Below are 17,750 nucleotides of genomic sequence, written 5' to 3' on the forward strand. Positions count from 1 at the left end.
TCAGGTAACTAGGAATTAAGTTTTTGTACTCCTGATATACATAACAAATATTGATCCTTTAACCTCTTCGAGATCTGCTGCATATGACATTTAAAATGTTTAAGTTCTGCAATGAACCATGACCACGCCTAACAGAGACCTTTAAAATCTCCAAAAGGAGGATGGGGCCCCACAATGATTATTACACATGGACTATGATAATGCCACTAAGCTGACAAACACCATCCACAGATTGGCTTTGGACTACAAACTGCTTTTTTTGAGGTGGCTAGCTGAGATGATACAGCCTCACAGACTATTCTAGCCAAGACTTGAGACCAGCCCTACACTTTCCCATTATGCCGAGACTGGACAACAAATGATACAGCTAACTCTCCCAGGACTTGACAATTAACCCAACCTTTTCTGTTCAGGATTCCCTAAAGATGCTCTCACCCCCAGACATCAGGAAGTAATTTTTTTCAAGGTTTCTCTGTGTAGCTTTGGTGCCTGTCCTGAATCTCGCTCTGTAGATTCTGTAGGACCAGACTGGCCTCGAACTCACAGAGATCCGCCTGGTTCTGCCTTCCAAGTGCTGGGATTAAAGGCATGTACCACCACCACCTAGCTGCAGAAAGTAATTTTAAGAACACGACACTCACATTCACAAAGGTGGTGTAATCGGATGATTCTTAGGTCCCACCTGGCCCCCATGGACCCACAGCCACTTATAAAATAATCATTCAGAGCCTTAATATTATTTATAACTGCTCAGCCATTAGTTCAGGCTCATTACTGACTAGCTCTTACACTTAAATTAACCCATAATTCTTATCTATGTTTAGCCACGTGGCTTGGTACCTTTTCTCAGTTCTGCCTTGTCATCTTGCTTCTTCTGGGTCTGGCTGGCGACTCCTCACTCCTTTTCTCTTCCCAGCCCTTTCCTAGTCCCACTTATACTTCCTGCTTGGCTACTGGCCAATCAGTGTTTTATTTATCAACCAATCAGAGCTAACCACATTCATAGCATACAGAATGACATTCCACAGCAAGGTGGGGTGGGTGGTTTTGGTCTTCCAATGGGTTATGAATATTTGTCATTGTTTAGGGTGGTTGGTTACAAGTTGTTATTGGTAATGATTTTTTTTTTAAAGCTGAACAAAGGAGATTAGATTTAGTATTCTTGTTTTGAAAAAGAAAAAGGGGGATATAGAAATGCTGGGATAAAGAGTAGATTACTGACTCAGTTTGAAAAAGCAACTACTTGTTTTAAATATTTTACATTGATATGGATCTTTGCATACTGACACAATATTGAGATTATTTTTGTTAGAACATACTGTACGTACATTTCTAATCTTGTTCAAGGTATTGTATCTATACATCTCATTTAACAATGTAATGCAAATTGCTAATCCTTGAAAGTTATTATTACAAACCATTTAGGATAATAAAGAAATGCAGGTTAGTCGTTAGTACCTATTACAATTAGACTTGTAGTCGTGTTAGGTATGTTTTCAAGGTCAATATATATATATATATATATATATATATATATATATATATATATATGGTAGACAGGTGTCTTCAAACACTTCAGCAATCTACATAACATGGCATTTAAGATGTTTTAATAACATAGGTTCTTTTTTTATGACAATGAGACATGTCTGCTCCTGGCAGCACCAATCTGCTTCAGAGAAGATGATAGGCATTGAAACTCCATGTGGAGTTTACTTTCTTTGTGGCAAAAGTTAGCCACTGGGCAAGAAAATGCCCTTGCCTTGACTACTGACAGTGTGTTGTCCAAATGGGACAAGCAGGACACAAAAGAAAGAACTGCAAAACTTTGCCACAACAAGGTAGAAAGGCCCTTCAGAAAATCCTGATTCACAGATAAGTCTGTTAGATATTAGGCTGTAGACCGAAGATAGATGCCCCAATGTTGCAAAGAAACCTTGGGTCCAGGCAGTAGCTGTTTCTGTCATTTCTCACATTTTTTGGAAGTCACTTGCTTGCACATCCTGCTTACTCAGGTAATATTATTTACTTCCTGGGTCTCTGATGGAGTTGAAGACTTTATAGTTATAGTTACAGTTTTCCTTGTTACCAGATTCAGAAAAGAAATTCACTAAAGAGGTGTAAAGTGTATAAGGTTGAGAAACATTAAAAGATAATTTTGGTAATGCAAGTTAGAATATTAAGTGAATTAGGTACAACCTTTTGGATTCATCAAGATAGGAAAGATATAGAGCATTTTCTCTGAATTTTTCAATTGTTAATGGACTCTAGTTGTTGTTGATATATTTATAGACTGTATATATTGTATATAGTTATGGTACTTATTGTATATAGTTTTTCTATGTTAGTTATAACTTTCTTTTTTATTTTAGACAAAAATGGGAAATGTGTGATTATTTTATTTGTCCTCTAACAAATAAAGCTTGCCTGGAGATCACTAGTTAACCATAGAAGCCAGTCAATGGTGGTGCATACCTTTAATCTCAGCACTTGGGATCTTATGCTTTTGATCCCAGTACTTGGGAGACACACACTGTTAATCCCAGCACTAGGGAGGTGGAGACAGGATGTGATATGACTGGGCAGAGAGAGGACTGTAAGGTGGGAGGAGACAGCAGCTCAGTCCCTCTCAGGCTGAGGATTAGGTAGAGGTAAGAAATCTAGTGGCTGGCTGCTCTGCTTCTCTGATCTTTCAGCATTTACCCCAATATCTGGCTCTAGGTTTTTATTATTAAGACCAATTAGGATTCATATTACACTGAACCAGCACAATTCCTAACTATACTCTAAATTATTATCCTTATATTCACAGATAAGTTCTCACCCCTTATCAAAGAAGCTTGTCTTTGCAACAGAGACCATTACAGAAAAGCACAACTAAGAGCTCAGGAGACATCGGTGCCCAGTCCCAGCTGGCACATGCACAGCACATTTCTTTGCACAGAAGGCTCAGGGTCACCGAGGAAGAGGGGGTGGGAAGATGACGACAGCCAGAAAGACAAGAAGGTTGCCATGAGGTCGTGGTTGCTAAAAATGTTGGAGAGGCAACACCCATGAAATCTCACGGCTGCCTCAGCAGAAGCTCAACACCACCAGCAGTGGACACGCTAACGTGTAATGGGGAAAGTTCACAGGCCTAAACCATAGACAAAGAACGACAGGCACCGGGAAATGCTGAGAGTTCAAGAAATGGTCTTCAGCAGGGAAAAGCCTCCCCCTTCCACATTGGAACCCTCATGCTTTGTTGGTAAAAATGCAATGGTGTGTTGGTGGCTTCTCATAAAGCTACACCTCACCAAAATACCACAGCACAAGATGACCCACGCTTCTAGGGAAATCGCACACCCTGGGAAACCCCTCCTCCAACCCCAGACCCTGGATACTTACTCAGAAGACAAGAGCATGAGCCACACAGCAACTATTTCTCAGTGCTTACAGAGGCTGTGCTTTTTAACTGAACACTGGAAACAATGCAATGACTATCAGCTGATGAACAGGAGACAAATTATGGTCCATTCACATAATGACTCCCACTGAGCTATTAGAGGAGTGATCTGCTAGCTGAATCTCAGAATCACACCAAATGAAGGCAATCAGACACAAAAACACTGTGTTCTGAATTCTTCTGATTATATGAAATTCAACAAAAGGCAAAACTACATGGCAGGAAGCAGATCAATGGTTCTAACAGCTTGTGGTAACAAAAGGGGCCAACGGGAAACCTAAGAGGCTATGGAAGTGCTTACATTGTGGTTATGGTGGAGCCATGTATTTGTTGAAAGTTATCACACTGTACCCTTTAAAATTAATGAATTGTACTGTAAGCTAAAGTTTAAAAAGCCATTAAAAATAAAGAAATGGCATCAAAGAGCTGGAAGAAGGGGTGGGGTGTTGTGGAACACTGTCTTCTGGGCCCAGATGGCTGTAGCATGTGTGAAATGTCAGCAGCTGTGGCTACCTATGCAAGATCTGCATGAGGTTGGGTGGGTCTGTTATCATTCCCCCATGGAGCAGAGACAAGCTCCCAGGCCCGTCCCTGAGGATCTCTAGGTTGCTAATGACGTAGTCATTGTAAGGTGCCTGTGTTCCTGTAAACAACATTAGAACACACATACAGAGAGAGAGAGAGAGAGAGAGAGAGAGAGAGAGAGAGAGAGAGAGAGAGAGAGAGAGAGAGAGAGAGAACCACATGAAGACATAAAGGCCAGTGAAATGGATCAGAAAATATGAGTGCCTGTTTCTCTAGCCTGGAGATCTGGTTGGGAAAAACTGACTCTACAAGGTTGCCCTCCATCTCCATGTGAACCCCATTAAAGATTTTAAGACATGAGAATAGAAGAGGAATTATCTAGAAGAGGAAGAGGCTGAGTGGGAAGGTAAGAAAAGATAAGAAAGTAATGGGGCAAACGTAGTCCAAAAACATTGAATAGGTGTATGAAAAGTCTTAATGAACCTGTTACTATACATAATTAATATATGCTAATAAAAACAGAAAGGATACTATATAAATGCATAATAATAGTGTTATTACTATCAGACAATAGGGATTTTTCACATAATAAGCTGCTGCTTATCCTCGGGTCAATGGTGGTTTCTTGGTTTGGCATTGATAGCTGCTGGCGTCTGAAGAACACGCATCATCTCTCAGTGGAAAATGAATCGGCTTTTGAGGACAGTCCTTTCAACTCTGAGCAAATGAGGAGAACTGTTGTGTGAGAAATAGAGGTTCATTCCATCCAAGCGGCTTCAGTGACGCTTCGGGGGCACAGAAAGAATGTTCTGAAATAATACAAGCCCTTTGACTTTTGTTTTAGCCATTTTTCTCCTTCCCATGAAACAATGAGTTCTTTCAGTTAGCTCTACCAAGAAGCTGCGGCAGAGGAGGAGGCTGCATCGCCATTCTGACTCACCCGGAAAGCAGCTCCGGAGTCAGGAGCGCTTGCTGTGGGTCTTGAGCTGAGAGATCTGGCTCTTGACATTCATGTGACCTCACTTGTGTGTCATGACCCCTGAGCTCAGGAAGAGCTATGACCTCGAACCCTGGTACACTGAAGACGATACAGGCAATGTTAATCCCCGTTCACACAAGAAGAGCAAGTGGGGGCTGGGAAACGGCTCGGGGGTAAAGGCACTTGCTGTCAGACCTGACAGTCTGAGATCTACCCCAAGACCTGACAGTCTGAGATCTACCCCAAGACCTGACAGTCTGAGATCTACCCCAAGACCTGACAGTCTGAGATCTACCCCAAGACCCATGAGGTGGAAGGGAACAACTCCCACAAGTTGTCCTCTCACACCCACACATCTGTGCTTACATACATACATACACACACATACATACATATACCTATATACACACATACAATCAGACACACAAATACATACATACACACATACATACATGCATACATATATACATACATACACATACACATACATACATATACATATATACACACATACAATCACACACACACATACATACATACACACATACATACATGCATACATATATACATACATACACATACACATACATACATATACATATATACACACATACAATCAGACACACACAAATACATACATACACACATACATACACACATGCAATCAGGCACACACAAATAAATACATACACACATACATACATACATATACACACACATACATATATACACACAACTACATACACACAAATATATACAATAAATTTCCTAATGTAATTAAGAAAAAATTGGGAAGGGCACTAGTGTTGATTTCGTGTTCCAGGCCAGGGAGGGAAGCAGGCATTTTGCAAACTATCATCTCATTTGATCCCCCCATCATCCTGCAAAGCAGATAAGATGTCACCTTTGTGGAAGGAGCTCTAGGGTTTATAGACAGAGACCCTCCAAGGACTCAGAGCTAGTTAAATGGTAAAGCCACGAAGACGCTACCCCTGCCAGCTCTCAGGCAGTCAGAGACAGACGGACAGACAGAGCAGTTCTGTCCCTCACAGACGTCTGTCAGCACACCAATACATGACTGCACTCACAGATAAGCAGGCCACGCTGAGAATGAATCTCAGAGGCTGCATCTGTGTCTGCCTTCCACTTATTTTCAGAACTGCTTGGCCAGCAAGTGGGAAGAAATGTACTCTAGGACACAAAGGCCCCACGGTACAGAGGCAGCTCGAAATCCAGAGCCTGGTTACTAAGACCTGACCTGACTGTGTATGATTCCATCCAACTCATCTTCTCCCCCGTGAGCCTTTCAAGGCCAAGGTCACCCTAGTTGTCCACACACCAAGACCAGATTCAATCCGCCCTCTGCATCCTGACTGCATTCAGGAACACACAGACATCATTTTCCTTTCTCTGCTTCCTTCCTGTCTCCCAGGTGCTTCCATGGCTGCAGCCACTTTTGCAGCCCAGGCCTTTGGCTCCTAGACTCTTGCAGGGGCCGCTAAAATGCCCTCTCTGCAGCTCCTTCGCCTGTTTGAGGTCTGTCGGTGGCCTCGCTGAACAAATGTTACATTCACATGTGTCCATGACTGAGCGCAGGCCATGGATGTCCCCACACTTCCCCTAAGCTCCCAACTGGAGTCTGAAGTACTCAGATCCTTTCACAGGGGTGCCTTTGCCCACACTGGTTCCATGGCCTCCGATGCCCACACTCTATATTGCCTACATTCTATATCGATCAAGATGGCATCAGCCCTCCATGATTGACTCATGGGTCACCAAGGCTTCCACATATCACAGACGGGCTTGTCTGTCAGCACTTGATTTAGTCTTGCTACCAGAATTGCTTCCTGCCTAGACGTGAGCTACCGTTTGGGATGACACCTGTTGCCTGTGTCCCCCACATGCTGGGTTCCAGATTTTGTAAATAAGTTTGTGGATAATCAGTGTGTTGGACAAATGCCTAGTCAATAAAAGATCAATAAATGTCAAAGCAAACTGGCTGCTCAAGCCCACGTCGTTACTCATGACATTTGCCCGAATGCAGGCAACCCCAATAGAAGGTTCTCATTCTCCTAACGGCAGGAAATTTCCTAACGGCATTGCAATTTCATTTTAAAATAAAAATTTAAAACATGGATTTATTTATTGTATTTTATGTGTGTGAATGTTTTGCTCCCGTGTATGTGTGTGCATCATATGTATGCAGTGCCCGCAGACGTCAGTAGAGGGCATCAGATGCCCTGGAACTAGAGTTACGAGTGGTTGTGTGCCACCACATGGGTGCTGGCCCCGGAACTCTTCTGCAGGAACAAGTTCTCTCAACCCCTGAGCCATCTCTTCAGCCGCTCACATGCAACTTCTCTCTTTCTTAAACAATCTTATTTTTACTTTTATTGATTCTCTGTGGACTTCACACCATGCATTCTATCCTACTTACTTGCCTGTCTCCTGGAATCTGCCCTCTGCCCTTGCAACTCCTGCCCCTCAAACCAAAACCAAATTTAAAAGAAAAACCAAACAAAAGAAACAAAACAAAACAAAAGAAATTTTTTAAAAGAGGAAGAAGGATCTTGTGGAAGCTGTAGTGTGGCCTGTTGGTCACACAGTCTGCCCTTCAGTCCAATCGCTTTACTCACATGCAGTTTATTGGCCAATCTAAATATATGCTTTTTCTTTTAAAAAAAAAAAAGATGAACTATCAAAACTCTTATAATGTGTCAGTTGTCACAGATTCGCATTGAAAACATTTTAAATTGTAAAATAGTGCTTTTTGATGAAAAATATTCCTGTTTGTTTTAGTGTAATGGCTGTCCTGGAACTCTGTAGCCCAGGCTGGCCTCAAACTCAGAGATCCGCCTGGCTCTGCCTTCTGAGTGCTGGGATTAAAGGTGTGCGCCACCACCGCCCAGCTGACAAAAAAATTCTATGAAACAAAGTTCTGTTTCATGAACAATGTTTCGAATGCTACTTGCCTCTCTAACACAGATGACGTACCAACACTGAAGACCCGTCTGGGGCTCTCAGCATCCCCACTTTTGGGTTGTTTGGGACACAGCCAGTTTTAAATCCGTATATTATATGTCACTAGAGATTTTATCCCAGGCCAACATTCCTAATTTACAGACCATAAAGGCAGTTAGATTTTCAGTGTGTTCTGAATTCAAACTCTAGACAACTTAGCTACACGTTGTGTTGCTCTTTTAAAATCATCCATGAGGAGCTGAGAGAAAGCCCAGGAGTTAAGAGCACTTGCTGCTTTTCCAGAGGACCGAAGTTTAGTTCCTAGAACTTATTCTGACAGCTCCTGTAACTTCAGCTCCAGGGAATCGGATCTCTTCTTCTGGGTTGCCCATAGGCAGACACGCACACGCACACGCACACGCACACACACTTAAATAACTTTTACAATACAAAGCACTGATTACTCCTGTCATCTTGATGTTGCACACTCAAGACTGATTACCGAATTCTTTTTGTTTCTCTGTGTAACTTTGGAGCCTTTCCTGGATCTCACTGTGTAGCCCAGGCTGGCCTCGAACTCACAGAGATGCGCCTGGCTCTGCCTCCCGAGTGCTGGGATTAAAGGCTTGTGCTACCACTGCCCGGCTCATTACTGAATTCTAAGTGGAAATCTCTGGCACGTTTTTCACTCAGCTGATTTCTGTAAGCACTCAAAACAACCACAGTTGGGGTCATTTTTGACGAACACGCCTCCCCTGAACAATACTTGGCTTAAAATAGCTGCCAAAACTCCCTTCAAGGACTCACATGTAAGTCGACTCCTTCTCTTGCCAGCGATCACCCGCTGGGAAGCCCATCACCGCATTGTGCCGCACATGGTAGCGCCGCCGCCATCTCCCCTCCTGGATCCCACACTGAGTCTGTCGCAGTTTGTCTCCTGCAGACTTCGTCCCGTCCATCCCCACAGTCACAACCCTAGGTCTGAGCAGCCGCCACACCAAAGCTGCAGAGGCCTCGGCAGACACTGCCGGTCACCCCACTTCTCTCACCGCACAACCCTCACTTTCCAGTGACACAGGACACGCGGGAACGGTGGCCCTGATTCTGCACCTCACACCTGCGATCTCTGAAAGGCGTGCTTATCACTGGGAAGAGCATGATGAGCTTCCTAGTTCAGTCTTTCTCAGCTCCTGAATGAGAGCATCCTCACTGGGGACTGAACAACTATCTTGAACCATAAGGCTCCACAGAATTGCAAGTCATGCCCAGTAAAAGGAATAAGGAGGGTAGGTCCCCAATGCCACAACTGCTTGGAACTCCCAGCCCCAGATTTCTTGAACCCAAGACAGAAGTAATCTCCCTCTTTAAATGACTGCTATTTTAGCCGAGCGGTGATGGCACAAGCCTTTAATCCCAGTACTCAGGAGGCAGAGGCCATGAGTTCAAGGCCAGCCTGGTCTATAGATGGAGTTCCAGGACAGCCAAGACACAAAGAAACCCTGTCTTGAAAAAACTCGCCAGGCGGTGGTGGCACATGCCTTTAATCCCAGCACTCAGGAGGCAGAGCCAGGCGGATCTCTGTGAGTTCGAGGCCAACCTGGTCTACAGAGTGAGATCCAGGACAGGCACCAAAGCTACACAGAGAAACCCTGTTTTGAAAAACCAAAAAAAGAGAAAAAACTCAAAACAACAACAGGAAAAAAAAAAACCTACCAATACCTGCTATTTTGGCCTTTTCTGCAACTTGCAGCTGAGCCTAATCCTAATGAATGGATTGTTTCCAAGTCTGTCCCACTGCCCCCACAGGCAGGGGCGCTAACCTCCATCTTGCCGATACAGTACCATGTTTACCACACTCTTACACAGCAAAAGTGGCTCTCGCATCCCAGAGAATCAAATCTAGACTGCTCTACTCAGCATTTAAAGCCCAATAACCTGGCTCTGTTAGCATACTGTAGCAACTCCCCCAAGGACACCACCAGCATGTGCGCATGCTTCAGCATTAACCCTCATTGCATACCTCCACACCCATACCTCCACACAGTGTCTTCATTTCTGCTGGAATGGAGTTTATGACAACTAAGGTAATTGGTAGGTTATAACCCTTTCAAAATAAAATGTGAATGGAAACAACTTGAACAGCCCTTAACAGCTGAGCAGGTAAACTGTAACATGGTGAGATATTCTGTGGAGGCAGGAATGATTCACTGCTTTGTTTATAACATGATATACAACATGCATGATAAATTATTAATTTAATAATGAACAAGATAAAATATAGAACTAATCTACAGTCCTAGATATCAATCAGTATGATAGCTACATGGGAGGGTTAGCACACAAAAGTGGGTACGAAGGGGTCTGGGTGCTGGGATTATTCTGTTGATAAATCAGGTTGTTGTTTACACACATGTTCACATCCAGCAGCAGCCTTGATTTGTGTACTTTTTATGTGTACACATCATGAAACGTTTACTTCTAAAAACGAATCTTTGAGTGAGGCAGTGGTGGCACACACCTTTAATCCCAGCACTCTAGAAGCAGAGGCAGGCAGATCTCTGTGAATTCAAGGCCAGCCTGGTCTACAGAGTGAGTTCCAGGACAGCCAGGGCTACACAGGGAAACCCTGTTTCAATTCTGGGCTCTGGTTTATGACAGGCTCTGAGAACAGAGCTTTGTTAGCACTGGATGCTTATCTGGGGTTGTAGCCCCACAGGGGAGCTCTTGCCTAGCATGTGCAAGGAGCTGGTTCCAGTTCCCAGTGTCTGTCTGTCTGTCTGTCTGTCTATTTATTCATTGTGGTGCTGGGGACTGAACTGAGAATCTCACAACATGCTAGGCAAGTGCTCTGCCAACTGAACTGTATCTACAACTTCAACCCCCAGCATCAAAAGATAAATGAGTGGAGAATAAATAAGTGTATAAAAACACAGACACAGCACAGATCAAGAGTTTTGCTCAGTGAACAATGTAGCCACTTGCCAGGTCTGTATCCCAGAAGATCCCTGTTGAGTCCAAGGGAATTATTGCCTACCCTCTGAAGGTACCTGGGTCAACAAATATTACGTTTTTTGTTCGTTTGTTTTGTGTTTTTTGTTTTTGTGAGACAGGGTTTCTCTGTGTAGCTCTGGCTGTCCTGGAACTCACTCTGTAGACCAGGCTGGCCTTGAATTCACAGAGATCTGCCTGCCTCTGCTTCCAGAGTGCTGGGATTAAAGGTGTATGCCACCACTGCCTCGCTCAAAGATTGGTTTTTAGAAATAAACGTTTCATGATGTGTACAGATAAAAAGTACACAATTCAAGGTTGCTGCTGGATGTGAACACGTGTGTAAACAACAACCTGATTTATCAACAGAATAAAGGTGTGCACCATCACTGCCCGAAGAAGCAGGAAGTTTGAAGAATGCTTCACAGGGTCCTCTCCATTGTGCATCTTCTAAAGGGGAATGATTAGGAGAACAGAGCTGCACCGCTGGCCTCTCTGAGCGCACTCTCAAGCTCTGTGTGGGAAGAGTAACACCTTTCTAAAGGTGTCTGTCTGTCCCTGCCATAAAGGATATTAAGGACAGGAATCAAGATGAGTAATTAGATGACCTTTAAAAATCTTGAAAACAAACATGCCAGATGTGGTAGAACACACTCCAGTAACGTCTTCTTCACTCAGGAGGCTGTTAGGAGAATCATGAGCTCAATGCCAGCCTGAACTACACAGTGAGACCCTGTCTTAACAAAATAAAAAATAACACAAGTGCTAAGTGGTTAAGAGCTCTTGCTGAGGATCCAGGCTCAGTTCCCAACACCCACACAGCAGCTCACAGCCATCTGTAACTCCAGACTCAGAGGATTCTGACCTATTAAGACACCAGGCATGCATGTGATGCTTGTGAAGGCAAATGCTCATAGACATAAAATAACAATACATAAACGTTTAAAAACAAAACAGAGAGATAATCCTGGACTCTTCAAGTAACCCTAACATAATCACAGGGTCCTCAACAGCAGTAGAAGAGAGAACCCGACATGGTAGGTGATGTTCACAGACGATAGACCGAGTGATGCAGGAAGTCTCTGGAAGCATTGAGGGAAGGAAATGCAGGAGGCTCCAGTCCTGAGAACCCTGGATTTTACCCAATAAGAATCATTTGGAATCCAGACCTCCATAACAATAAGCTAGTAAATGTGTGTTGTCTGAGCCATTGAACTTCCAGTGACTTTTTACATTAAAAACCTGATACAGATGCATTAGGGAATTCAGGGAACTGAAGACCACTTGCTGGGAATTTTCTTAGCAGAAAGTTTGCCCTGTGTCTGGAGGCATTCTTGGTATTTCACTGGAAATGGAGGAGGACTAGGTGCTGGAAATTTCTAGACTGAAGAAGTCACCTAATGCTGTTGTTGGGGAAACAGCCTGTCTTAAGGATCCAGGACCAAAAGTTGTGGCAGAAACAAAACAACAACACACACATACACAAAAAAGCCAGACGGTGGTGGGGCACGCCTTTAATCCAGTACTTGGGAGGCAGAGGCAGGTGGATCTCTGTGAGTTCGAGGCCAACCTGGTCTACAGAGTGAGTTCCAGGTCAGCCAGAGCTACACAGGGAAACTGTCTCGAAAAACAAGACAAAACAAAACACAACACAACAAAACAGAAGTTGTGGTTGGTCAAAAAATAGAGAGCGTACAAAAAGAGACAGAAGTAGCAACTTCTAGTCTGAGTTTAAGAAGCCCGGGGCTCAAAAAGGGACTTAGCTGGAACTGATGATTCAAGGTTTTGAGATGGTAAAGCGAGTCTTCATTTTCCTCACGGGCTCAGGGGAACTACAAGAGTCTGAGAAACAGTAACGGCAGAAGGGCAATGAGAAGGGAGGGCAGGGAGGGGGTTAAACCAATAGGGGAGGAGAGCTACAGACAGAGGGAAACCGGACAGAGACTGGAAGATGCTGTTCCTGCCTTGGAAAATGGAAGGAGGGTCTAGGAGCCAAAACCTGAGACAGGGTTAGACGTCAGAAAACATGGGGATCCAGTTTCCCTGGAGCCAACAGAAAGAACGTGCCCGCTGACCTTTCCATCAGCCCCTTTGAGGCCCTTCACCTGCTGAGCTCTGGGGCTGCAAGTCAGTGAGTTGGTGTGAAGCCATTACATTTGTGGTGACTTGTAGCAGCCCTGGGGAACTCTTACAGCAACTTTAAGTGGCAATGCGCATTCCGGTGGCACATCCACAGTAGACAGTGGCTTCTCTGTCCGTGCTCTTAGAACTTCGGGTCTGCTTAGTTGCTGATTTTTATGTACAGCTATTTGTGAAATTTTTTAGTTTCAACCAACTCACTGAGCAACCTGGAGTACTGGACAAATTCACATGAACTACATTTGATCCTCAGAACCTATGACATGACCTATGACAGTGTCTCACCTGTTAGCTGAGTGATCTGACTGAGCCCAAGGTAGTGGAAAGTATAGACAGTGAGCACCAACCACTCCCCAGAGCCGGCCACTGCATCAAGCGCTCCACGTGTGCTACGTAGGTCAGTTTTCCTGGTTTGCAGATGAGGAAACTCAGGCATGGGGCCCAAGTCACTTTTAAAGTCCTTAGAGGTGTGGGAAGCTGGGACTGGAACTCGGGCCCTTCAGATGTCAAGAACAGAGCTTTGAGCTGTTCCCCTCATCTGCCAGGTCACTGTCACTTCACTACTGACACTGGCTGAGGGCTCCGTCCAGTCCCGCCACTAAGTCACCTCCAGGCTGTGGTGACTGTCTGGCTGCTGAACTGTACTGCAGAACTGAAAGGTGACCTCATAGGCTGGAGCTCCAAGGGCTCCCAGACTCTTGGAAGAGCATCCTGCACTGTGTCCTAGCAACAGTATGTGCCCCACTCTCTGGGGTATCAGGCATCCCCACAGTCTTGTGCATTACCCCCAGGTTCATTTTAAACAGGGAAGGGAGTCCTGTTTAGCTTCCCCCAGAGAACTGGGACTCCCAGGGAAGGAGGCTGAGCATGGTACAGAACCAGCAAGCCAAGTCCAGGGGAGCTCCTGGAAGGGCCCTTGCCGCCCTGGCTGTTCTCACCTCTCCATGGAGCTCTACCAAGCCCAGCCCCTCCCCAGCCACTGCTCACCCAGCCAGCTTTCCCCGAATCTACGCCTTCTCTCTCCTTCCCCACCCCCACATCTCTGTGCCTTCTCTTGGTTACCGATGAGAACTGCTTCTAGGCAAACTGATTTTTTTCCAGACTCTCCAGTTGTTCATATTCCTTTCCTGTCTTTCATTTTTTTTTTTTTTCAGAGCTGAGGACTGAACCCAGGGCCTTGCACTTGCTAGGCAAGCGCTCTACCACTGAGCTAAATCCCCAACACGCCTTTCCTGTCTTTCAAAAAAACAACATCTCTTTGCTTTTCCTGAAATCTTGAGCCTTACTTCAATTTTCTTCTTCTTCCTCTCCTCCTCCTCCTCTTCCTCCTCCTCCTCTTCTTCTTCTGGAAGGGTCTCATGTAGTTCAGGTTGGCTTTGGACTTGAACTTCTGATCCTCTGGCCTCTCTACATTTTGAGTGCTGGCATTATTGGCATGGACCACCGTGCCCAGCCTTCACCTAGCCTTCTGCTGTCAGAGATGTCTTAGCTAGTAGGAGTTTAGGGCTTGCCAATTGTCCAAGGGTGTCTCAGATTTTAATTATGCTATGACACCTCCAGCAACGAACCTCAGGACTAGTGGCTACTGATTGCCTGGGTCTGGACTCCCAAGCCAGGGCCTGCAGAACCCTGGTTTATAGAAAAGAGTTGGCTGGTGGTTTAGGGGCCTGAGGCTGAATTCTATCAACTGAAGTAAAAGTAGGAACAGCAGGAAACAGAAAATGAAAACCTGCAGGCATTAGCCTTCAGTGGGGTTTCTAACAGAACAAACTTCCCAGGCGTAGAGGAAACCTTCAAGGCCACAAACCCACCTTGGCATCTTGACCGGCTTTGTGAAACTACCCCTTTGACAGGCAGGGGGATGGCGTGGGAATGGACGGCGCAAAAACTCCATTAACACATACAGACGACCTGCCATCCTAGTGCATCCTCAAGAGGCTTTTCCCTAGAATGGGGTGGTGGAGGTGGTGGTGGTGGTGGTGGTGGTGGTAGTGAATTCAGTGTTCACACGGACTCACTCCTTTTTCCAGAAAGGTGGGTGGCAGAGCTTGTTAGCCGTAGGAGACTTCTAGAACTATTCTCTGGATTTCTGTCTAATCTTATTTAATCCTGTAGGCATTATAATCCCCACCAGATGGATGTGGAAACTGAGGAACAGTTATTGTTATCTCCAAGTACTCCAGCTTGTAAACTTAGCAGCTGGAATTTGAATGAGGCCAACTGGTTGCCAACCATCTGTTCTTCACCCTGGCTTGGTCGCCTCTTCCTTGACAATTCCTCAAAGGCTAAAGGGAAGTGCTCTGCAGATGCATTGTGGGAGAGCCATAGTTATCACTGTTGACTCATAATTGAGTGGAAGCATGTCCCAGAGCTGAGTACCTCCCAGTACACCTACCTATTCCTGGAGACCACACCAAGGAATTGTCTCCATATTTTTCTGTCCTCTCCCCAAACTGTCCTCCAGGTTTCCAGCAACTACCACAAAACACCCTCTTCCTATACTTCTTCCGCAATACAAGGGAGTCGGAGCAGTTACAGAGAACGCAAAGGAAATCCAGACAACCCTGGCCTTGAGATACCAGTCTACAGGGGAAACCGAATTATTTTCTACCTGGTAGATAGGACTGTCACTACAAAACCGCTCAACAAGTCCCCATTCCCTAGTCAGTGTGGAGCGGGTCTGGGTTTCCCTGCGGCGGGGTACAGCGCCCCCGCGGGGCACTCGGGGACCGCTGCGGCGCCGTGCGTCCTGCGCCTGGCCCGGCGTGGCAGGACTTCTCCCGGCCGAGGAGACCCGGCAGCGCCACCACCCTTCCCACCCTGCCCAGTGGACAGTGGCTCCCCGATTGCGTCGCGTACGTCTGTCGGTCAGTGAGTCGGTCTGTCCGTGCCGGGGCAGCGCGCCGCGCTCACCTGCAGCCACCGCCGCGGGTACCGGGGAAGCGAGGCAGGGGCGCAGCCGCGCGGATCTGTCTCCGTCGTCCGCCGCCTCGCCCCGCCGAGGACCGCAGCGCTCCTGGAGCACCGCTCCCGGGACGCGACGAAGAAGTCCGCGCCAACGCCGTGTCCTGAGCCGCCGCCTTCAAGTCCCATCCCAGAGCGCTCCCCGCGCTCGCTGGCTGCCTGCGAGGCTCTGGGCGAGGGCGGCGCGGGGAGGCGGTACCGCGCGAGGGTGGGGAGCGGGCGGGCGGAAGGAGGGGTGTCCTCTTTGGGGATGGGAAGGCGGGGAGAGGCGGCGGCCAGGGCTGCCCCACCCTGCAGACAGCCCCCAGCCCGGGACCGTGGCCGCGCTCCCTGCCTGCTGCCAACCTCATTCTCCCTGTGCGCCCTCAGCCCGAGTGGGATGGATAGGTCTCCAGAGCTAGGAGCAACTGGAGGCTTTGGGAGCTTGTCGGGCGGGCGGAAGGGGGTCCTGGTAACAGGAGACATAGCAGGAGTACTAGAACCCGAACTGGGGATTATTTTCCGCAGGAGGCATCCATCGACCACGACGATGAAGAAAGAAGTGGTGAGAATTGACGGTGACTGGCGACAAGCGCCAGGAGCAGTCTTGGCAGTCTAGGACCGCCCCACCAGCGCCAATTCATATTAACAGTATCCTCTGGCCTTGGACCAGCCCCTGGGGTGGGGAAGGAGATTAGGGTGCCAAGATGAAGAATCGAAATTCCTCCCCTGAAGGAGCAGAGTCTAGTTCAGACAAGACTTAAATTATGGGCAAGACTTCTGTAACTTTGTTAAGCGAGGGAAACCTTACCTAAGAGAGTGGCCCTCCTTGGAAGGACAGAGAAAGCAGGCCTGGTCAGTAGCAGGGAACCGAGCTGACTCCCCGACTCTACCACATCTGGGATGACAGGAATCTACAGTAGACCCGAACATCTCCCAATGAAAACGCGAATCTATCGGCCAACCGCTAAGCCAATACACCCAATCCGGGTTTTACCAAACCATCAGGGAGAACAGAACTAACCACTTTCAAGTCTTCTGGATGTGTCCGTGTTTTGGGGCTGCCTATGTTTTGTAAATACCCATCAATTCCTATTCGATAAAAGGTGTTCTCTAGAATACAAATAAACGTCATGTGCAAGACCTATTCCTTCTCAAAGCTCCAGGGGTGAGTCAAGTCTCAGCCATGGGCAGTGGTGGTGGTGGTGCACACCTTTAGTCCCAGCACCCAGGAGATAAAGGCAAATGGATCTCTGTGAGTATGAGGGCAGTGTGGTCTACATGGTGATTCCAGGCCTGCTAGGATGCCTTAGTGAGGCAGTCAAAAACATAAACAAAGGGTTAACACACTGCCAAGAAATAAGCAGGGACTCACCACCCTGCGTTCCTCACCTGAACCTTAGGTCCACAGGCTGCTGTGGGCAGCCTGCACAGGTCAGAAATAATTTTTCTGTTTGTGTGTTTGTTTTTTTGGGTTTTGTCTTTGGGAGGAAAAAGATGGAAGTCAGAAAATAGAGTAAAATCTTCAGGAAATGTTTGGTCTTGGATCCTACAGAAGAAAATTCTTCCTGAGTTAGAGCCAGTGAAACCCTCGAGGGGTTGGGAAATCTCAGCTACAAATTATGGAAACTTATATTTAAAATGTGCATCTCTATTCCAAGACACCAGTGGGATCCAGTCATTTACCAGGGAAACAACAGTTATCTGGAAATCCTTCCAGTTTTTAAGGAGGCTCTGATTTAATAATGACCCCCATTATCTGGTTTGTGC

The 17,750-nt window shown here is 46.2% G+C and overlaps 1 protein-coding gene across 3 annotated transcripts in view; it reads right to left on the reverse strand.

The window, feature by feature from the left end:
* The window catches only part of Matn2 (matrilin 2), a 152,093-nt gene extending 135,979 nt beyond the window's left edge, over window positions 1–16,114 (reverse strand). For 2 of the 3 annotated variants that reach the window (XM_076555932.1, XM_076555931.1), the window contains exon 1: window positions 15,951–16,086. The gene's annotated coding sequence lies outside the window, so the exon portion shown is untranslated. Of the gene's footprint in view, window positions 1–15,950 lie in introns of all 3 variants that reach the window. The other variant, XM_076555933.1, reaches the window with a different exon arrangement.
* Window positions 16,115–17,750: the final 1,636 nt, after the last annotated feature.

This window comes from Peromyscus maniculatus, chromosome 20, assembly GCF_049852395.1.
Source record: "Peromyscus maniculatus bairdii isolate BWxNUB_F1_BW_parent chromosome 20, HU_Pman_BW_mat_3.1, whole genome shotgun sequence".
Taxonomy (NCBI): Eukaryota; Metazoa; Chordata; class Mammalia; order Rodentia; family Cricetidae; genus Peromyscus; species Peromyscus maniculatus.